Here is an 18841-nt window from a genome sequence, read left to right on the forward strand (position 1 = left end):
CACCCATACAAGAAACTGTTAAGGAAACTTGGTAACCACAAAGTGCGAGGTAAAGTCCTGTCATGGATTAAAATGTGGTTATAAATGGGTATAGAATAAATGGGCAATTCTAGTAGGGAAAGAGATTAATAATGAGGTGCCCCAGAGAGCAGGACTCAGACCCCAATATTGTTTAATGCTGTATTAATAACCTGGGGGTGAATAGTGACGTGGCAAAAGTTGATGTCAATAGAAAAGTACTTAGCCTGGGTCAGGAGCAACTTCAGAGGAATTCAATAAAGTGGCAGGCCCATGTGCAGGAGGATGGGGGCAGCTTGGAAAGCACCTTCCGAGCCTACAGCAGAGCTCGCTGGCACATGGGCCTGCCGCACGTCTCCACAAAGGGGAGGACAGAGGTAAGCAGAGGACGGGCAGATGTTTCCAAGCATCTCAAGTGCTTTTCCACTCCCCCCAGTTGCTGCCCAGCTCCCCCGGTTCATTATGCCCGCAGGAGTGACTGCGCTGGACCAGCCTGCGAGCAGTAACCCCAGGAGCTGCTGCGGTAGCTGCTTAGAGCAGGCAGCGTGCACTCCCCTGGCTGACCCTTCCCTGGGGACATGCCAAAGGCTCCATCCACATCACCTCTGCAGGCTGTTCGGAAATGAGGTGTTTGGTCTGATGAGGGTGACGTGGCAGCCAACAAGCCTCAAGCCCACTTGGTCTGAGAGTGTGAGCTCCTGGGTGCTGCCTGGCACCTACTGAAACAGAACCTGCCAACACAGCTGGGCTGCAAGTGTCCATATGAAAGCAGTAGTCACATACCTAGTGTGGAGCAGGCAGCTGCCTGAACTTAGCACTGAGCTTCTGGGTGGGTTATTTGAGTGAGTCGTTTACCCTGTGGCTTTTTCTTCCCACTGATTTCACTCTTGCGGTGTGGCTGTGTCTTGCTGGACCACGTGGATGTGAACTGTATCATCATGACCTGGAGAAGGCCTGAATTCACATTGCAAGCTCTTTATGTGGGCCCGGTACATGGACAAATGTACTCACCAGCAGTCTGGATGGGATCTTTGTGCGATCGATCTCACTGCTGCCGGTCCTCTGTTCCAACTGTTCTGCTTTCTCCGTGGTGCCACCCAAACACAGCGCAGGCTGTGATGGCTTTCCAAGGTAATGCCATTCATGGCAACTACACCGGCTGGTTTTTTCACAGGGGTTTATTATTGGCTTGCTTTTTACCCAGTGGGTCATTTCCAAGGATGCTATTCTGGAAAAGAAAGCAACTCGTAAGGAAAGATCTGTTAAAATCCTCTTGATACGACTTGTAAAGTCATTTGAAGTACCAGCCAGAAAATAAATGTTTTTTAAATCCCCTCTTTCATCTGACGATTAATATTACATTAGAAAAGCCCTGTGTGCCCATTGCCAGCACCCCAGAGCAGAAGGTGGGGTGCTGGTACGGCTCACAGAGGGCTCTGTTCCCAAAGGGAACTGGAAGGAGTCACACCCCAGCTGGGAAGTCCAAATGCACATGGGAAGTGACTTACCTCCAGCCCTGCGACACCCAGGAGACAGCCGAGGGCTTCCCACTCTCAGTGAATCACGGAATCAGCCAGGCTGGAAAAGCCCTTTAAGCTCACCCAGTCCAACCATGCCCCAGCCCTGCCAAGGACACCACTGCCCCATGGCACTGAGGCCTCGTCTCCACGCTGTGTGAACACTTGCAGGGACAGTGCCTGCAGCCCTGCCCTGGGCAGCCTGTTCCAATGCCTGAGCACCCTCTGGGGCAGGAATTGTTCCTCAGCTCCATCTAAACCTGCCCTGGTGCAGATTGAGGCTGTTCCCTCTTGCCCTAGAATCCCACCACCTTGCCTTGTCCTCACGTTTGTACTTCAATGCACACAGTATCCCTCCAGCCCAATAAACAATCCCCTAATACTCTAATGCAGGGGGGTGAGCTCCACGCGTGAGTGGACTTCCTCTGTGAAGCTTTATGAATTGACACCAAATGGGGGCCTGCTCAGAGGGGAAGGAACAGCTTCAGCAGTGCTGGTCTAACCACCCAGCATGTGTAACAAGGGGTTCTGGCAAGGATCAGGAGCATGATTCTCTCTTCATGGAGTCATTATGGGAAGAAAAATGCTCAGGCACCATCACAGTAACATTTGCAAGAAGCATGATGCTACCCGAGCATAGCATACAGTCATGGGCAGTGAGGGTCACTGAATGCCTTGGGATTGATGCTTGACATTTGGTGCGTTTTACTGGTAGCACCATCCCTTTTCTCCATGAATGCCACACAAAGCAAAGGGTTTGGAGCTTGTCCTGAGGAACTGGGATAAGCCGGAGCCTGGGACAGCCCGTGGCTTTGGGCAGCTGCAGGATGAAACCAAGAAAGACTAAAACTCATGTGTTTGAGTTCAAACTGCAGAGGCAGAGCCCTGGTGTTTCCCTGCAAGGAGCTGCTCCTTTCCTCCTGAGAGGAAACGCTGATTCCTTTCCTCCTGACTCCCAGGACAATTAGCAAAGGCTGGCACTTTGTTAATCCTGGCCCAATTAATCACCGCCAGCGTTTTTATGTTCATTGCTGTGTTTCCATAGCCTTGAAGCCTTTAGGAGCTGTGAGATTTATATACACAACGGCAGGAGATACTGATGTGAATGTTTTGCCAGGCCATAAAATCCTTCACAGCAGCAGTAGGTTTTTTAGAGGGCTCAAACAGTTTTGCATCGAAATCTGGACAGAAACACGGGGGCCAGAGTTGCGAGGCAGAGGAGGAGGTTGTCTGAATCTTAGTTGTTCCAGCAACATGGATCAACGGGAAGGGACAGGAGCAGGGTATTTTGTACTCAGAAGACTGTTTCTTGCTGTCTACCGGTTCACAAAGACATGGCAAAGAGGAAGACCTGGATCTGCAATTGATTCCTGTGCCCTTGGTATCTGCCTCCAAGGATGCTGGCAGGCTAATTGCAGTAGTGGGAATGCAGTGCTTTCTATGAGAGACCCCAAGACTGTGCCCAGGAAAGATGTTTGAATAGACAAAGTGTTTGACTTGTTTCTTAGAGTCACTTTAAAATAAAAGGCATGTGAAAATGTCAGGGAATTTCCTCTTTCCCTTTCCCACCCAAACACAAAAGCAAACACATGGGACATATGAGCGGCCCCCCTCTGCATGTATTCCCGGCGATACACAGGCTGTTTCCAGATGTATGGATTAGACCACATCCAACTACTGCTTAAAGCTCAGCCTTAGCATATTGACTGAATGCTCACTGAGTTGGAAAATTCTGGGAAAACTAATGTACTTGGTGGTTAGGCTCCCACCTCCGGCCGTGATACTGGTGAATGCAGTGACCCTGCTGCCATCTCTTCATTCCTCTCGGACCACTTCCAAGCCTCTAAAGTACAGATATAAAGTCCTTGGAGTGTAATTAATAATGAAAAATTGTCTTTTGTCTGAATATCTTTAAATCAGCTGTTGCTATAGTATAGGAAATACAAAGCTCTGGCAGCATTGAAGTACACTGACGGTGAAAAAGCACGGCATCAACACCACATCATGTACAGAATAACAACTGCATCAGGTAGAAACAAAACTGAACCCACAAGTGTTCAAAAGCACTTCAGGATCTGCAGTCAGAAACAGTTCAGGATTTTCACACATCGTGTGGATGAACGTCCACATAGTAACTGCTTTTGCTAATGGAATATTGGGGTGTGTAGTTGGACCACAGACGAGAATGTTTCATAGATGCATAGAATGGTTTGGGTTGGAAAGGACCGTAAGATCATCCAGTTCCAACCCCTCCAGATGTAAATATACCTGCACTAACTACATGGGCAATAGGGCATCACTGTGCTTGTGCAGGGCTGGAGTTATCACTGCCTAATATGATGCTTAGTACTTTTGGTCCTGATCCTGATCCTAACCTGCTTCAGCACTGCTTTCTTATTTGTGCTATGAATAAGGCCGGACCATTCAGGTCCAGCCCCCCGCCATGGGCTTTCCAGAAATGCTGGGAATTTTATATGCTTTGAGCACCCCGACGGGCTGCAAATACTCCTGAGAGAGTCGTAGGCTCTGAGCTACTGCTCCGAGTCATAGAAATTAAACCTTCCATCATCTGGTTTCTATATTTGGGAACTGTCAGCTCGACTTCCTATCACGTCTATTGTTGCTTCAATGCACTGGGCCTTCGGTGAATTTCCAAACACATAACTCAGCTCTCAAGCATTCCTTTTGTAAATATTGATAATGGTTTCAAGTTCTTTATTAAATAACTTTTTAATGAGCTTGAGGACAAAGGACTATTTTCTCACAGTCTCACAAAGATAAGAATCATAACATATCTTTCTGTACCGCGGAACACATGGTTCCCAGTACCTCAGTGTGCAGCATGGGGTTTCCTCGCTTTCACAAAGCTTGCTCAAACGACAGAAAAAGCCCCACAATGACAAGAAATAAAAACCCAAGCGGGCCATCCTGAAATCACACACCAGTGCTACGTGACAGCTTTGCAGGTCAGCAGCGTTAGAAAGCTCCCTTTACCCATTTAAGTCAACAGCAAGAAGTACAAAATGCCACCATCGCTCCCCAGTCAGGCTCAGTGTAGAGATCCCTCCTTGCTCACTGTTATTTACTGCCTGCTTTTCCCAGAAAGGATCCCTGTGCATACGTTTTAGGCTCGAAGACAATAAAATATTACACCGAGGTTCACCGGGGGAAGTTTCCAGGGAGAGGTTTATCAGTTTAGAGCCATGGTCAAAGCCCTGACGGGAAGCTCCTCGTTGGAGCAGGCTGTAAGCAATCTGCATGGGGAGGTAAGAGGAAGTCTTTGGGGTGCCTTGAAACATATGAAGTTATGGACGTTCTGACCTCTGTCTTCTAGACCTGGCCCAGAGGACTGATGTTTACTAGCAAGCACGTGCCTCTCTAGGAAACTGCATACTGTCAGTGGAAATAGGGTTATTTTCTAATACATTTCAATTAGAAGCTGGGCTGGGGAGCAGTATATTAAACGAAATCCACTGTACAACTAATTTTCCCTATAAGAAGCCAAATGTTTACCTTTGAACTCAAAAACGTTGCCTTCAGGCATATAGCGTTCCAGCCAGCTGTATCTTAAATGCATGGTGCAGGTTCTGTGGCTGGCTTCTTCATTCAACACTCAAAATCACTCATGTTTGCTGAGCAGAATGAAAAGCTGGCTAGGAACAGATGACAGGTCCCCTGATATTAGCCTTTCTTCTCACCTATTTCCTTGCAGACTTTTAGGTCTAATAATAACATTTTCCTGTGCTGGTCCTACTGACACCTTAATGATGATCCATTTGAAATGTAAATACTTGCTCTTATTTGCATGTTTATTGAAAGGAATTTATGTTGAATCATTCAGCTGTGACGACAAACAGTGATCAAGAGACAAACAAGGGAGTTTAGGTGATTTTAGAGGTTGTTTTAGGCCTGCCCTGCGGCTGGACATGTTGCCAAAATTACGCTTTCCTAGAAGGCTGAGCGACGTCTCAGCACTCCACTGGTGCGATCCTTGTTTGCGTCTATTATTGTAGTGATGCTGAGACTTGGCTGCAGTGTTTAGGATGCGTTGGGGTACCCAGCACATTCCAAAGGCATCTTTTCAGCCGTTTCTGGTTAAGCAGTATGTATTACTGAGCTGCGAATTAGGAGAACCATTCAATCTTCCATCTTTGTCATTGTGCCAACACACGGGAAATGACCTCGTCCTAAAAGCTGAGCACCTGCAACTCTCATTAAAATCCTAATGTCACCCATTGCTTTTCAGACTCCTGAAAGGGCCTCTTACAATCTACCTGCTTCAAATTCCCTGAGGATTTATTGGCTCAGAACACAGCTTACTTGTCTTGGTATCAGGGATTTCCTTTCTTTTGAACAGGAACATAAAGACACAAAGAAAGTCTAAACTCAAGTAATGTGAAAATATTGTGTTGGATTCCAACCCATACATTCAAAGTTACAGCTGAGTATCTGACCTTAACTTGAAACATAATGCCTTGACTCTGCCTATGATCTTATGGAATATAAAATGTTTGGAAGCCTTTGAACAAATGGAAATATTCTTGGCTTCAGTTGTGCTCTTAGTATTGTGCTTTTTTTAATGCATTTATAGTTGGCTCAATAGATCTTTACATTTATCAGGCTTGGGTAGCAAGTTTCAGGACTCATGAAATCCGTGTCGTTACTGATTGTAATGGCAAGACCCTGTCAACTCTGTTGTGTGCTTTACAGATGATGTATCTTTAGGTGAGAGGATCCTCACATCAATGGTGTAGTCCAAAAGCTTGATCTAAAGCCTCCTGAAACCATTCCAGCTTATTTCAGTGGCACGCAGCACTGAAACTTACTTCAGTGATATGCAGGACTAGAAGTCTGAAACGTTGCGTTCTCCCTTCTGAAGAACAGTAAAGTGCAGGCACCTGCAACTTTACACTGCCTTGCAATTGCCCTTTTAAATTCAAACAAAGCCATAAAATTTAATGTATACATGCGCTTACTGCATTAAAATTAATGGTTTCATTTCCAGACTGATTACTGACCATGAGCTGAAATGGAATTGGTTCTCCGAGAAGATGGCTAAGTACTCTGGGAAATGAATACTGCTTTTCAGGCATAGTTAAAATGCAGCACAGAAAGCAATGAAAATTTCATGCTCAGCATGCTCAAATCCCTTAGTTTAGTTTTTTATGGGTCCTGACAAGAAATAATCTCTGAACTCCATGCAACGGCTCACTCAAGTTTGAGTTAAAAGGAAAAACATATCAGTCACCTTGAAAGGTTTAAATGTAATCCCTTCTAATGAATATTTTTTTTCCATTGCTCCATGTTCATTTTTAATCCTATCAGAAGTCTTCTGGAAGAACACCTAAGCAACTGTATACGTGGCTTGCTTTAGAGAAGAGGTCGTACATTCATCAAGCACGTTCAGCAGTGCTCTCCCAGGGGTGACTTTTGTATTGTAAGAGTAAAACTTGAAGCACATAATTAATCAGCAGTCAGAGCTAGCTGGATGTGAATGGAAGCGAAGAGCTTGCAATCAGGCCAAATGAATACAGTCATGCAGTCGCAGAGCCTGCAAGCATACAGTTCCGTTCAGCCGGATGCAGTGTGACCCCTTGAAGCAGACAGTCCCTATCCCTGTTGTCTGTTACTGAAAAGAAACCCTTTGCCATTCTGTGAGGCAAGCTTCCAGGATTTTGAATGATCCAAAAGCTGATATTGTTACCCATACAAGCATGGATCAGGGGTTTACTTTTCGATCAGTCGACTTGAAATGCATGGGATTCCTTCAAGCCGGAAGTATGAATCAAGGGGAATGAATGTGTTCTCAGGTAAGTATTTAATTGATGAGAAAAGGTGCCTGAACTAGGAGACAACTGGAAAACAGAGCCATGAAACCTCATACTGTGATTTCACTGGGACTTCATAAGCTCTAGAAATCAAAGCCAGTTCCACTGAATGCTGTCTGTGCTCACAGTCCTGTTCAAAAGCTGACAAAGTAGTATCTTCAAAGCTAGTTGAAGTATGACAGCATTGTGTTTATGCATGGACTGTTTATCACACTTGCAGCACTTCCTAATGTAAAAATCTTTCCTCAGTTCTGCATTCATTACACGTGCTCTTCATACGTGAGCAAAGCATAAAAGGTGACTTGCGTATCTTTGAAGAAACACTGAGAATATAGCAACTCTCCCCATGCATCTTCTGTTTAACATGTCGATAGACACACATGCAGGCGATGTACTTAGCAATCAACATCTGGAAAGTTGGCAGAACCAAGCTTGGGATTTGGATTACAGCTCTTTTCACAAGGTGTGCAATCGTCCTAGGCAAATAAAGCCCTTAAGCCCCATAAGGAGCTTTAGAGTATGCAATTACTTTAAGGGACAACCATTTAAAGGATACTGAAAGCCTCACAAAGTTTTACAGCCTTTGTGGCAAGACCTTCTGGGTCTTAACTGCCAAACTCAAACCCGTGATCACAATTCGTCTCATGAGGGGAAAATTACCCGCTGGATGTTCCTAATCCTACACACAGTTCAGCAGTTGGGCATCCCTAAAACAGAAGAGCACGGCTATTTGTTTTTTAGTTCCTTCCATTGCTTACCTGTCAGAGAAAAAGAGTTGTATAGATAACCCAGTGTTCCCCTTCTTTTCTCCGTGCATATGAGCTCTACATAGAATAGAAGTGCCAGAGAACAGAAGCATCTTTATATTATACTGCAACAATGGACCAAAGGACATAGAACTGAACCTAATCACTGTGCATTAAGAAGGGCAGCACTGTAGCTGTGACCCAGAGGGAAGCAGCTCTTTTGCAGGCTGTTTTCTTGAGGAAAAGATTCGAACCCAATGCTGCTGAGCAGCTAATGCCGTATTTACTGTCCTGGCTTTGTTTTAACCCAGGCTGCCTTACAGAAAAGGACACTCCAACACACTCCTGCAGCGCTTCTTGCCTGAAGCAAGGGACCCAGCAGTTTCATCTGTCAGTGACACCAAATCACAGCACACTTTTCTAAGCTTAGCTTGTTATTGTCTGTCAGGCTGCGGAATAACTCGGGGCAATGGAACAGTCCCTGGCACTGTAAATGTTTTCAGACACCGAAGCCGGTAATGTGCAACCGTATTTGAATTAAATAACCTCTTTAAGAGAGTCTGAAACCGGATGACTTCATATAATTCATTATTTTTGAGAAGGCGGTTTAGGGTGGCAAGTTAAAACCCATTAAATTGCTCTGTAGTTTTCTTGGCTGTGGTTGTTCTTCTTAAGTGAAAGTAATTAAACATAAATATTTACTAATATCCCAGCCTGTGAAACTCTATAGCCAGTAAGAGGAACAAGGAGAACCGACCCAGCTTTGGCTTTCTACGTTAATACCCCACAGTGGCTGAAACGTGCTTGCTGACTTTTCCACACACAGGGCTGGCCACTGTGGAGCTCTGGGGCGGGGAGGGAAATTAGAGCGGAGCAGTTGAATTTACTGAAATAGGGGGAGGAAACAGCTACTCAGATTTGGTGCTTTAATATATGCAGGATTAATGCAATGGGCAGTAAGACAGCACAAGTAAATCAGCTTTTTCCCCTACTGACCCTGTCTAAAGACCTGCTCTGAAAATCAACTGACATCAAACCGATTGACATCAAAGTTTATGTCAATGGAAATAGCCCCACGGAGCTGCACGGGTCCTGCATCAAGGCTGTATTTTCACAAGTACTGTAAATGAGCCCAGGCCAGCCCAGCCATAGAGGCAGCACTGCCTTCTCCTGCCTTCTCTTGCCCTGCCACCCCACCTCACTGCTGCTAAGCCATCTCCCTCCAGCCAGCATGAGTGGAGAACCAATACTGCAAACACAAACCACGGTTGCTGTTGCCAGCTTAGCTTAAAGCTCCTGTTTCTGTAAAGCAAAAGCTGCCCCTTGCCAGGCTCCTGTAAAGGCGGTGAGGTCGCAGACACTGACTGGTAGAGGCAGCAAGCTGTGTTAGCTTAGAGAATATAAACTCCCCATATGTATGTGCTTGAGGGGTCTGTCAGGATGCCCAGCGTGCCCAGTGAACATCTCGGGGTTAATACTCCAGCTGAGAACTCTTCAGATCTGATTTTCAGAGAAAGGTATGTGGGACTTAGCCTCAAAATAGCACTCTTTATAACCCATTTGAAACTAAGGGGCCTCTTGTAACTCTTCAGGACTCCAAGGTAACAGCATTAAACAGAGTTGAATTACTCATATGCCGTAGCACTTCACTAAGCTGCTCTCTGGACAGATTTTGCCCTTCCTACACAGACTGGGGGCTGGAACTGGATGAGCTTTAAGGTCCTTCCCAACCCAAACGGTTCTATGGTTCTATCTTCCCTGTCCAGCAGGCAGAGATGATGCATGAAGAGTGATGCTGCACTCTTCCCTGCTCCCTGCAGGGGAACAAGACACACTACAGGGGTTCAAGTGACCCGTGGACCAGTATTTCTTCCCATCTTCTGCCAAGCAGGGTGGCAGTTCATGCAAACCATACTATTCACACACATGATGTATTTCGGTCATGGTTAAGTCCAAAACCTTCTGCCAAGAACCAGCTTGTTAACTGCTGCTTTAGTCAGAAAGACCAAGTACTAAGCTGCCTGATTTTACAGGACAATAGCTCATAGGAGCTGAAATTCAGCCATTTTCCTTTGGAATAAGCTGGCTGGATCATTTCAGCTTTTTAGGAGTGCAAAACACAAAGAAACTGCCAAAACGAGCTAAAAGATTAGTACTATACGTGGCTGGGAAGCAGTGTGTTTGTTCTGCTGGAAGAGATGACCCTGTGTGTGCTCTCAGCTCTGCCCGGATGGGTGCCTGTGGCTCCAAGCCCTCATAGGGCTTCTTACGTTCTCACAGTGAAGTGCTGCTGCATTGGCTCCTGATGGGAAAAGCCTCATTTAACACCAGGCCCCAGCTCCTATGGCAATGGGCAAAGTTTTCTGCCAATAAGGGTTGATGGTAAAATATCAGCAGACATTTGCTAAGGCTGTGATGTGTGCAGGAAGAACACCAGTTGAAAACGCATTTATTGCACGAACAAGCCCTTATCTCATTTATAGCTTCCTCAGCCAGAGCGTCCTTGAGCCGTATTACCCCAAGCTAGGCTTTTGTCCAGGTTTTTGTCACTGACTCAGGAGGAGTTGATCAGATTGATACCTGGAAGGAAACTGCCATCAAAAAATGAGGTCTGGGGGTGATAACTCAGTAAATGGTGTTTTTATCCAAGCTATTACTAAGCAAATACCAAGAGCCAGGCTTAGTACTGTCACTTGAAATCTGGAAGAAGGCAGCTAGCCGTGCTGTAGCCTGAGAGCAGCACAGTTATCTCCCTTCAGCCTTCGGCACACAGAGGGCTCCTGGACTCCACGATGCTTCGTTTAGGAGCGTGCTGAGATTTTAACCCTTCACGTTGATACAGGAGACAGATGCAATGGGACAGACCTCTGCCTGGTTCTCAGACCAGGGGAGGGAGCCTGCACTTGCCCTAAAGCTGTCGGGGAATATAGAGCTCTGCATTGGAATTCCTATGCCAGGTCAGAATCACTGACCTAGTCTTGGGCTGCTGCACGTTGTCTTGCAGGGGGCACTGAGGGCAGGACCCCAACCACAGCCCCTATCAACTGCTGCAGGGAACAGAGGGTCAAACCTCTGCTAAGGCTGAGAAACCGCTCATACATTTATGTCCTGGGCAAATCTGGTCCCCAGTGCTGCCTAACAGATTGTGAAGCTGGGTTTTGTTGCTTGTTTTCTCATGTGAAGTCTCTAACAAACCCTCACTAGATGCTGCAGCGCATCTGGTGCCAGCAAATCTGTTAATTTGTGTACCTTCAGGGATTCTTCTACAAATCTATCCTTTTATTCTAATTGCTGTGGGTATTCCAGTCCGCAATATAATCCAACCGAGCAAACAGAGGAGTAAGATGAAAAGGATAAAAGTTCCTCTCTATTGCATTTAATTAGGAGTTTCCCCACAACCTGTGTGGCAGTAATAGGCTTAGAGTCTTATTTGTACAGTAATGCTTGATTTACTTGTTTCTCCCCTTCTTCCTTTCTCTTCCCATGGTGGCACATTATTGTTTCAAACCGCTGATCTTTGCTGTGGTCTCTTGTTTCCCACAGCTTGCATTGCTGGGATGTTTACTTCCTGGGTTTAATTCTAATTTAGCTACTACACTAATCCTTAAATAAATCTTTTTCAGTTCGGCTCTTTCCCTTAACCCCATACACCAATGTTTACACTGATTTAAATAGGCAGGATATTAGATTAAAGTTAATTGAGGGAGTCAACAAACTAATCCAGTTTCTACAGGTTTACACCCCCGAAGAAAATACCAAGAGCAGCCATAGAAATTCCTCTTTCTCATAGTCAGAGCGAGGGAGAACACGTTTTGAAGGGTGGCCTAATGTCAGCTTTTGGAAACCCAAGTAATTTGTGTTATAAGTTTCCCCAGTTGTCAGCTGTAATGTAAGACAACACCGAATCCTCGCGCTTGCCCATTTCAAGGCTGGCAACTCAGGAAAGCCACTTGAACATAGCTGGAGAAACTACACGCTTCCATGAGGGCCAATGACAGCACATTAGCAGCGCCTAACAGTGCACACAGCGTTGCCAAACAGCACAGCTAAACTGAAGAATCACTTATAATGAAAACCAATTTGAATTCAGCGCTCCAAATGTCCTGGGGGGGTTTAAAGAGACAAGGCGGAATTTTGCAAGCACCACATCTAGAAGTGAAATTTGCAGCTCACAAGCTCTTTAGACCTGTACGTACTGGGGCAAAAGTTCACCTGCAGTTGTGTCCAAGTATACTCTAAAGCATATCAGCATCTAAAAGCCAAGACAGAGATATCTAAATGATAAAGCATCATTATTTTAACACAGACCCCAAAAATCCCCCACAAACAAAACCCACCACCTAAACATTGAAAAAGCTCTGCTCCACACCTTGCTTTTATTTTGTCTGAAGTTCATCCATCTTACGAGCATAGAACCATTTAGGTTGGAAAAGACCTTTAAAATCATCGAGTCCAAACTGTAAACCTAACACTGCCAAGTTCACCACTAAACCACATCCGTAAGTGCCGTTTTAGTGTACTTCAAATAGGGAAACAGGGTAAGAATAAAATAGGCTCAAAAAAATCTGTATATTAGGAACCTTTGGAGTAAAAAGCTACATTTTGACCAAAGAGAAAGGGCAATAAAAGGCATTCCCAGAAAGCTCTTCCCCCTGTTCCTTAACCACTTGTGAAACAAAGAAGCTTCTATATCCACAAAGCTTTTGCATTCTTATTCATTTCTTCCCCCATCTTGTGTTTCTGATTGATTCATCTTCTGGGTGTGCTGCCAGTTCCTGCTGGTTTTGTGCAAGGTGAAGGAACACAAGGCCGTGATGGGAACAGTTCTGGTGCTTGATAGCTTTTTGTGATTTAATTTTGGCACTGATAAGCAATTGCAAGTAGCAATTTCACTCTGTTCTATATTGTCTAAGGAAGCGGTTTAGGAGTACTCCTGCAGCTGTGTATTTCCTTTCTGTCTTTGTGAGTGACAAAGATGCCTAGGAATGGAGAAGATGCAGGGCTGCCTATAAAATAAACGCAGTTAACTCCACTCTACAGATCTATACCTATGAAATGTCTCCTTTTGAGAAATCAAAATCCGCTTCTGACTATGACAGCCTGGAGTTCTCAAAGCTGAAACCCACACAGAGTCACCTCCCTCTCCTTTCAAAGTGCAGACACCTCGGTAGGTACCTTTCCTGTACAACTTGGATGCTGATTTACGCCAATCAATAATGGGAGCCGGGGTGAAAATCAGTGGCAAAAAGCAAATCACATTCTCAGCTCCTCCTATCAACCTCTTGTCCGTAGCCCACGCACATATTTATGGCGTAACTCCACTGTACTGAATCCTGTTAAACCCCAAACGCTCTGGGGCAGAAGTTGTAGCTTTTCCTTGCCAGGTAGGTGTTTACGAGCCTGGTAGCACCAGAAGCGTTTCTGGAGCCCGCAAACATAATTTAGCTGCAGTAATGTGAAATTACTGAGCCTGTCTCGTGCCGACATGTGTTACACTCCATTGTAAAAGGGGAAAAAATGCTTAACAGCTTAGCCACAACGGCATGTTTATATCTGATTACACTAACTGCTAATTTAATGGTAGTTAATCAGCGGCATGTAACACAAGCCAAGCAGCCCAATGGGTTTATTGATGAATGGCATTTAAAGTTGTTGTTAGAAAACCAGCGCAGTTGTTACGTTAAACAAGCACAGAGCCCTGTCAAACAGCAGTGCTTTTACTAAGGGCAAACTTCTGCTTCAGCTTACAGAGCTCCAAACCCTGAGTTACTACAGATTTACATCCAACTGACAGGGCAGCGTGAGAGCGGCAGGCCCAATCCTGCCCAGCACGGGAGAGATCCTCTGAAATACCATGAACAAAAGTCACCAGGGCTGCAACTTGAGGCTCAAATACTGGAGTGGGATCTTTATTCTTCTGGTTTCAGGTGTGCCTCTGCTGCTCCACACCAACTATAGGTATATAAGTTGCAAAGGGCTCGTTTCTTCCCTCCCAGAGTCAGTGGGGGCTCAGAAAAGGATGCAGCCATGTAGCAAATGCAGTCCAGGCAACTGCACAGCAACATCATAGAGTCACAGAACAGAATCACAGACTGGTTTGGTTTGGGTTTGAAAGGACCTTCAAAGCTCATCCAGTTCCAACCCCCTGCAACAAGCAGGGACATCTTGAACTAGATCAGGTTGCCCAGAACCACATCCAGCCTGGCCTGGAATGTTTTCAGGGATGGGGCATCCAGCACCTCTCTGGGCAGCCTGTGCCAGTGTTTCACCACCCTCGTGGCAAAGGATTTTTTCCACTCATTCGGCCTGAATATCTCCTCTTTTCATTTAAATCCATCACCCCTTGTCCTATTGCAACAGGCCTTGCTGAAAAGTCTGTCCTCATCATCCTCAGAGGCTCCTTTCCCTTCCCAATGTATAAGCCTGCCTATGGCTGGGCTGAGCAGGGCTGATTTAGGAGAGAGGGAAAGAAAGGTACAGCCACCTTCATCCCTCTGGCAAGTACTGATGTGCCTGGATGCACGCTCTTCACCTCCCCAGAGCTGACCCATACAGCTGCCACGCACCGTGCGGCTTGTTTTCCTTAGCATGAGAGACGAGCAAAGGGAGTCTGCGGAGCAGCGCTGGGAGCAGATTCCCATGGAGCGCATCCATGCCCATGATCCAAACACAGAGAAAAGCTTTTTGAAAGAGACCACACTGCATCTTTTTACTCACAGAGGCTCCTCTGAGCAGCCGCTGCTCCCTGCAGAGTGCTGCATCCTCTGGCTATCCAGCCTCAGCCTCCTGACCCTCCAGCCAGCTGGGATCATCACGACGTTTGTATTCCTGACTGGGCTGGGATGAGGCACCTGTAAAGGAATAGAAAGTGGGGAAATCATGTCAGTTAGTTGTTAAAGGGAGGCAGTTTAGTGAATGCTTCTGTTTCTTTTCGAGCTTCAGTTCCTTCTTGTGCAACTGTCAGGAATGTGTCCAGCATTGCCCATGCCATGAACGATTTTCTTTTTCCATTTAATGGGAAGGTTTATGACAACACAAGATGGTGCCTTTTCGGGAGAAAAGCAGGTAGAAGGAAGAAATACTGCACTTGAGAGCCTTGCCAAATGAAGTGCCTTGTGACCCAGCGCTATAACGACAGGGTGTTGGGGAAAGGTTGCACTTGAGCCGTAAAGCCTGGTCAGAACGTTGATATGGTATTAAATTCACCCCAATGGCAATAATTTCTTGTTTGGAATTAAGTGTAAGCCAGCCCTTAGAGGAGGCAGTTCATTAAATCACCTCTTGGCTTGAGGGAAAGTGTGTGTATATATATATATAGCTATCCGTACTATATATCATACTGTTCCTGATGGAAACAGTAAGCTATGCTAACCAGTTGCATCCTCCTGAAATGATTTACTTACTAATAAAATCTACTATTAACATTATAACTCACGCTTGATCCTGCATGACGCAGCTATAGAAAAGCACAACTGAAAGTAAAAACCAAGCAGACAGGAGGCAGAGGGGAATTAGATCTATCAGACGTGGGAGCTGGGCTGGGGAGGTTCCAGATGTCAGTCCCGTGGTGGCAGGATTTGGCACATGAAATAGTTGGTGGTGTTTATGAGTAAGGAAGACAGGCAAATTCTGCATGGATCCTCACAAAACTCATTTGCTGCTGACTTACTTCGTAGCCCCAGTGAGACTGGAGCATGTAGGCACTCACAAAGGACTGGAACAGGGGATTCCTCTGCCTCCAGCTTAGTCACTGGCAAGTCAGGTATGTAATGCAAGCTGCTCATCCAGGCCTCCTCTGTAATCAGTGATCTGTAGATGGGATGAGACACTGCTCAGATGCTTTTTGCCCCATTTCTGTGCCTAATTGGAAGAACCACCTTCAAGAGATGCCTCTTCTCTTCCATCACTTGTTAAGGGTGCGGAGCTGACTGGCTTCAGCTCACTTAGACGACTAGCAGTAGGTGATATAATCCCCTTTTGGACTGGTATTGCTCAACCTTATGTCCTTTCTCGCTGCACCACTCCCTAGGGAAAGCACACAAGCAGCTGCGGGCCCAGAATCAAGTCAAAATGCATTTGGAGCTAAATGTCAAATGCAAACAAAACTGCTGAGGTGTGCAAAAAAAATATGCAGGAATCTGAAGGGTTAGGCATCAAACTTGCATTTTCCAGCAACAACGAGCTATTTCCGACCTCCTGGGGTCCATGCTCATCCAGCACAGGGCTAAGGTCCCCAACAGCATCAGGACAGGGAGCACCTTTCTGGCTGGGCTTGCTGGGACCAGCAGGATAAGGCTTTCTGTCTTATTTTCCCTCCAACTAGCAGCACGCCTTCTGGGAAAGCACAGGAACAAAGGAGGAACAGCATGGCTGTCAGGGAGGAGCTTGGTCCCAGGACATCCTTTGTTTTGGGATGAATCCCCTAGGGATGGACCCTGGCAGGTCAGATCAGCAGGGGTTGCTGAAAGCAGCAGGACAGAAACCCACCATCTCCCACAGCCCTACAGAACCACACCGATCTGAGGCCAAGAAGCATTTCAGTAGCACTGCAAGTGTTTATCAGTGCTGTGAAGGATACAAACAGCATTGTCCTTCCAGGGCAGGAGGCCCTGTCAGAGTAACCCACAAAGTCTTATATGAGGAACACCTGGATTAAACACAGAAGTCTTGGCATTTGTGGAGCCGGAACCAGTGATAGGGTGAGCAAAGCACACTGCAAACCTGTGTGTGCAGTGAAATAAGTGCCTACAAATGGGTCTTCTGTGTCCCCTGCAGATGGAGACAAACATCAGCTCGGACTGTTGGCTTTCTTCTCAGCTCTTCCCCATCATGTGCCCTTTATGTTGTGTTGGGCTAATTCCCCATGCTGTAGACATTTGAACAGCCCATTAAAAGCTTACGGTGCTGGTCACTTCTCAGGCAAGAAGGAATATTCCACAACACAGGAGGGTTTGTTGCTTGTTTATTGCCAGAGCCAAATCCTTATTCCTTTCCAGCTCTGCAAGTATCAAAACGGAGCAGTGGTAGACACAGACTGCGCTGTGGAATTTGTTGCTGGTCTGGTATAAACAGCCCATCCTGTGTATTGACCTAATGTAAACAGCCAGTAGCCTATATAAACACCCTGCAGTTGAGCCCAGGCTAAAGGAAACCCTGAAGTATGCCTGAGCAGCAAGAAATCAGACATCAATACATGCATTTCCAAGTTGTAAACCGGTGCTCCTCTGCTTGCAGAAAGAATTCTCTTCTTTGCAAGTTCCTTGGGAATCTGGCATCACGCAGCCTGTAGTCACCCCAAGGAGCAGGGTTGACTGGGGATGCTGCTGCTGTCTCACAGCCCTCCTGGTTGAGCACTCCCCAGCAGGGGAAGAGCTGCACAACAGCAGGGTACAACAGAGCCTCAGGGGGAGCAGGTCCAGCCTCAACATCCCAAAGGGGATTCTGCAAGTTTCAAAGTGTCCCACTGGAAGAAACTAACTCAACCTGATTTGTTAAGACCACGTTTTCACACATGGGGATCCATATAGTCACCCTGAAGACCTGGACTGAAAAGTTGACTCAGTTGAGAAAACGCCTCTTTATTCAGAGTAAAAGCCTATGAGAAAATTGCTGTCATCCAGAATTACACCTTTTTTCCCCCCTGCTTCTTTTAGAGGCAGCTGTCTTTGAAAATCCCATCCGTTCTTCAAGAAATACATTAAATATCCTTTAAAATTCAGTCGACAGACCAAGCTTAATCTTGTAGATTGGACTACACAGCCATTTCGTTGTTTTACTCAGAGGCACACAGTGAATCGGAGCTGGAATTAAATGGAAATGGTGAAAGAGAAGGCACAAAGGACAAAGTGATGGAAAGGAGGACTCAAAGGGGAACCCTCGTACAGCTATACTTAGTAACAGCAGGGAAAGAAAATAAATAGATGCAGTTATTTTGGGTGGCCGAGAGAAACTACAGAAAGAAAAGAAGCCTTTTATCTTGAAATACTCCATCTAACTTCAGCCCACCTTGGCAGATAGCCGTTTGCTCTGCAAGGAGAAAGGAACCAGACGGCTCTCATGTTTCTAATGGCTATCTATGTGACAAATGCCATCTCCCAGGTTAGCAGTAACTGCTGGAAGCTCCACTGGAGCGTGTGGGGGGGAAAGTGATCAAGAAAACATGAGGTTTTTTCTTATTTTTTTCTTTATTTCCCTTATTTTTTTTTCCCTCCTCTCCTAAACCAGCCTGGGATGGGAATGACATCCGCCCATCAAACACCTTTGGGTGTATCTTCACCTTCACAGGGTGGATGGAGGACTCTGGTGTCAGTTAAGCACTTCTGACTAACTGGGTTTATTGCAAGCATACAAAGATGAGCTGCCCAGTGTAACCATGCCTCCTGCAAGACTGTGGATGTTCTGCATCCATACCAAGAGTAAAGGATGAGACAGAATTCAGCCTGAGGTGAACTCTGCTGGGGCACAGTGCAATAGGTTTCTGTACTGCTGAACCATGCAGTGAATCCCAGGGTTGGTGCTAATGCGCAGCTAGTGGAGATGTGCTACATGGTTTAACTGCCCATAAAGTGGTGGCTAAGCACTGGTCCAGTGTTTAATTGGGCAGAGGAAGTTCAACAGCAGCAGTAAAACCATACCATACAAAACTACAGCGGTTCTAAACAAAGGCAGAAAACAGAATTAAGGCTGAACTAAAATAGCTGTTGTACATAAGGAGTCAGAGGGGCAGCAGGCT

At 45.9% G+C, this 18841-nt stretch overlaps 1 long non-coding RNA gene across 1 annotated transcript; it reads right to left on the reverse strand.

Moving 5' to 3' along the window:
* Positions 1 to 13990: 13990 nt before the first annotated feature.
* On the reverse strand, positions 13991 to 14952 carry LOC133209595 (uncharacterized). The gene is made up of 2 exons (XR_009724688.1): positions 14827 to 14952; positions 13991 to 14160 (listed from the first exon to the last, which is right to left on the reverse strand). It is a non-coding gene; the product is annotated as an uncharacterized LOC133209595 (long non-coding RNA).
* Positions 14953 to 18841: the final 3889 nt, after the last annotated feature.

This window comes from Neopsephotus bourkii, unplaced genomic scaffold, assembly GCF_033783945.1.
Source record: "Neopsephotus bourkii isolate Nb327-2 ecotype Australia unplaced genomic scaffold, CSIRO-AGI_Nbou_v1 NB_354, whole genome shotgun sequence".
NCBI lineage: Eukaryota > Metazoa > Chordata > Aves > Psittaciformes > Psittacidae > Neopsephotus > Neopsephotus bourkii.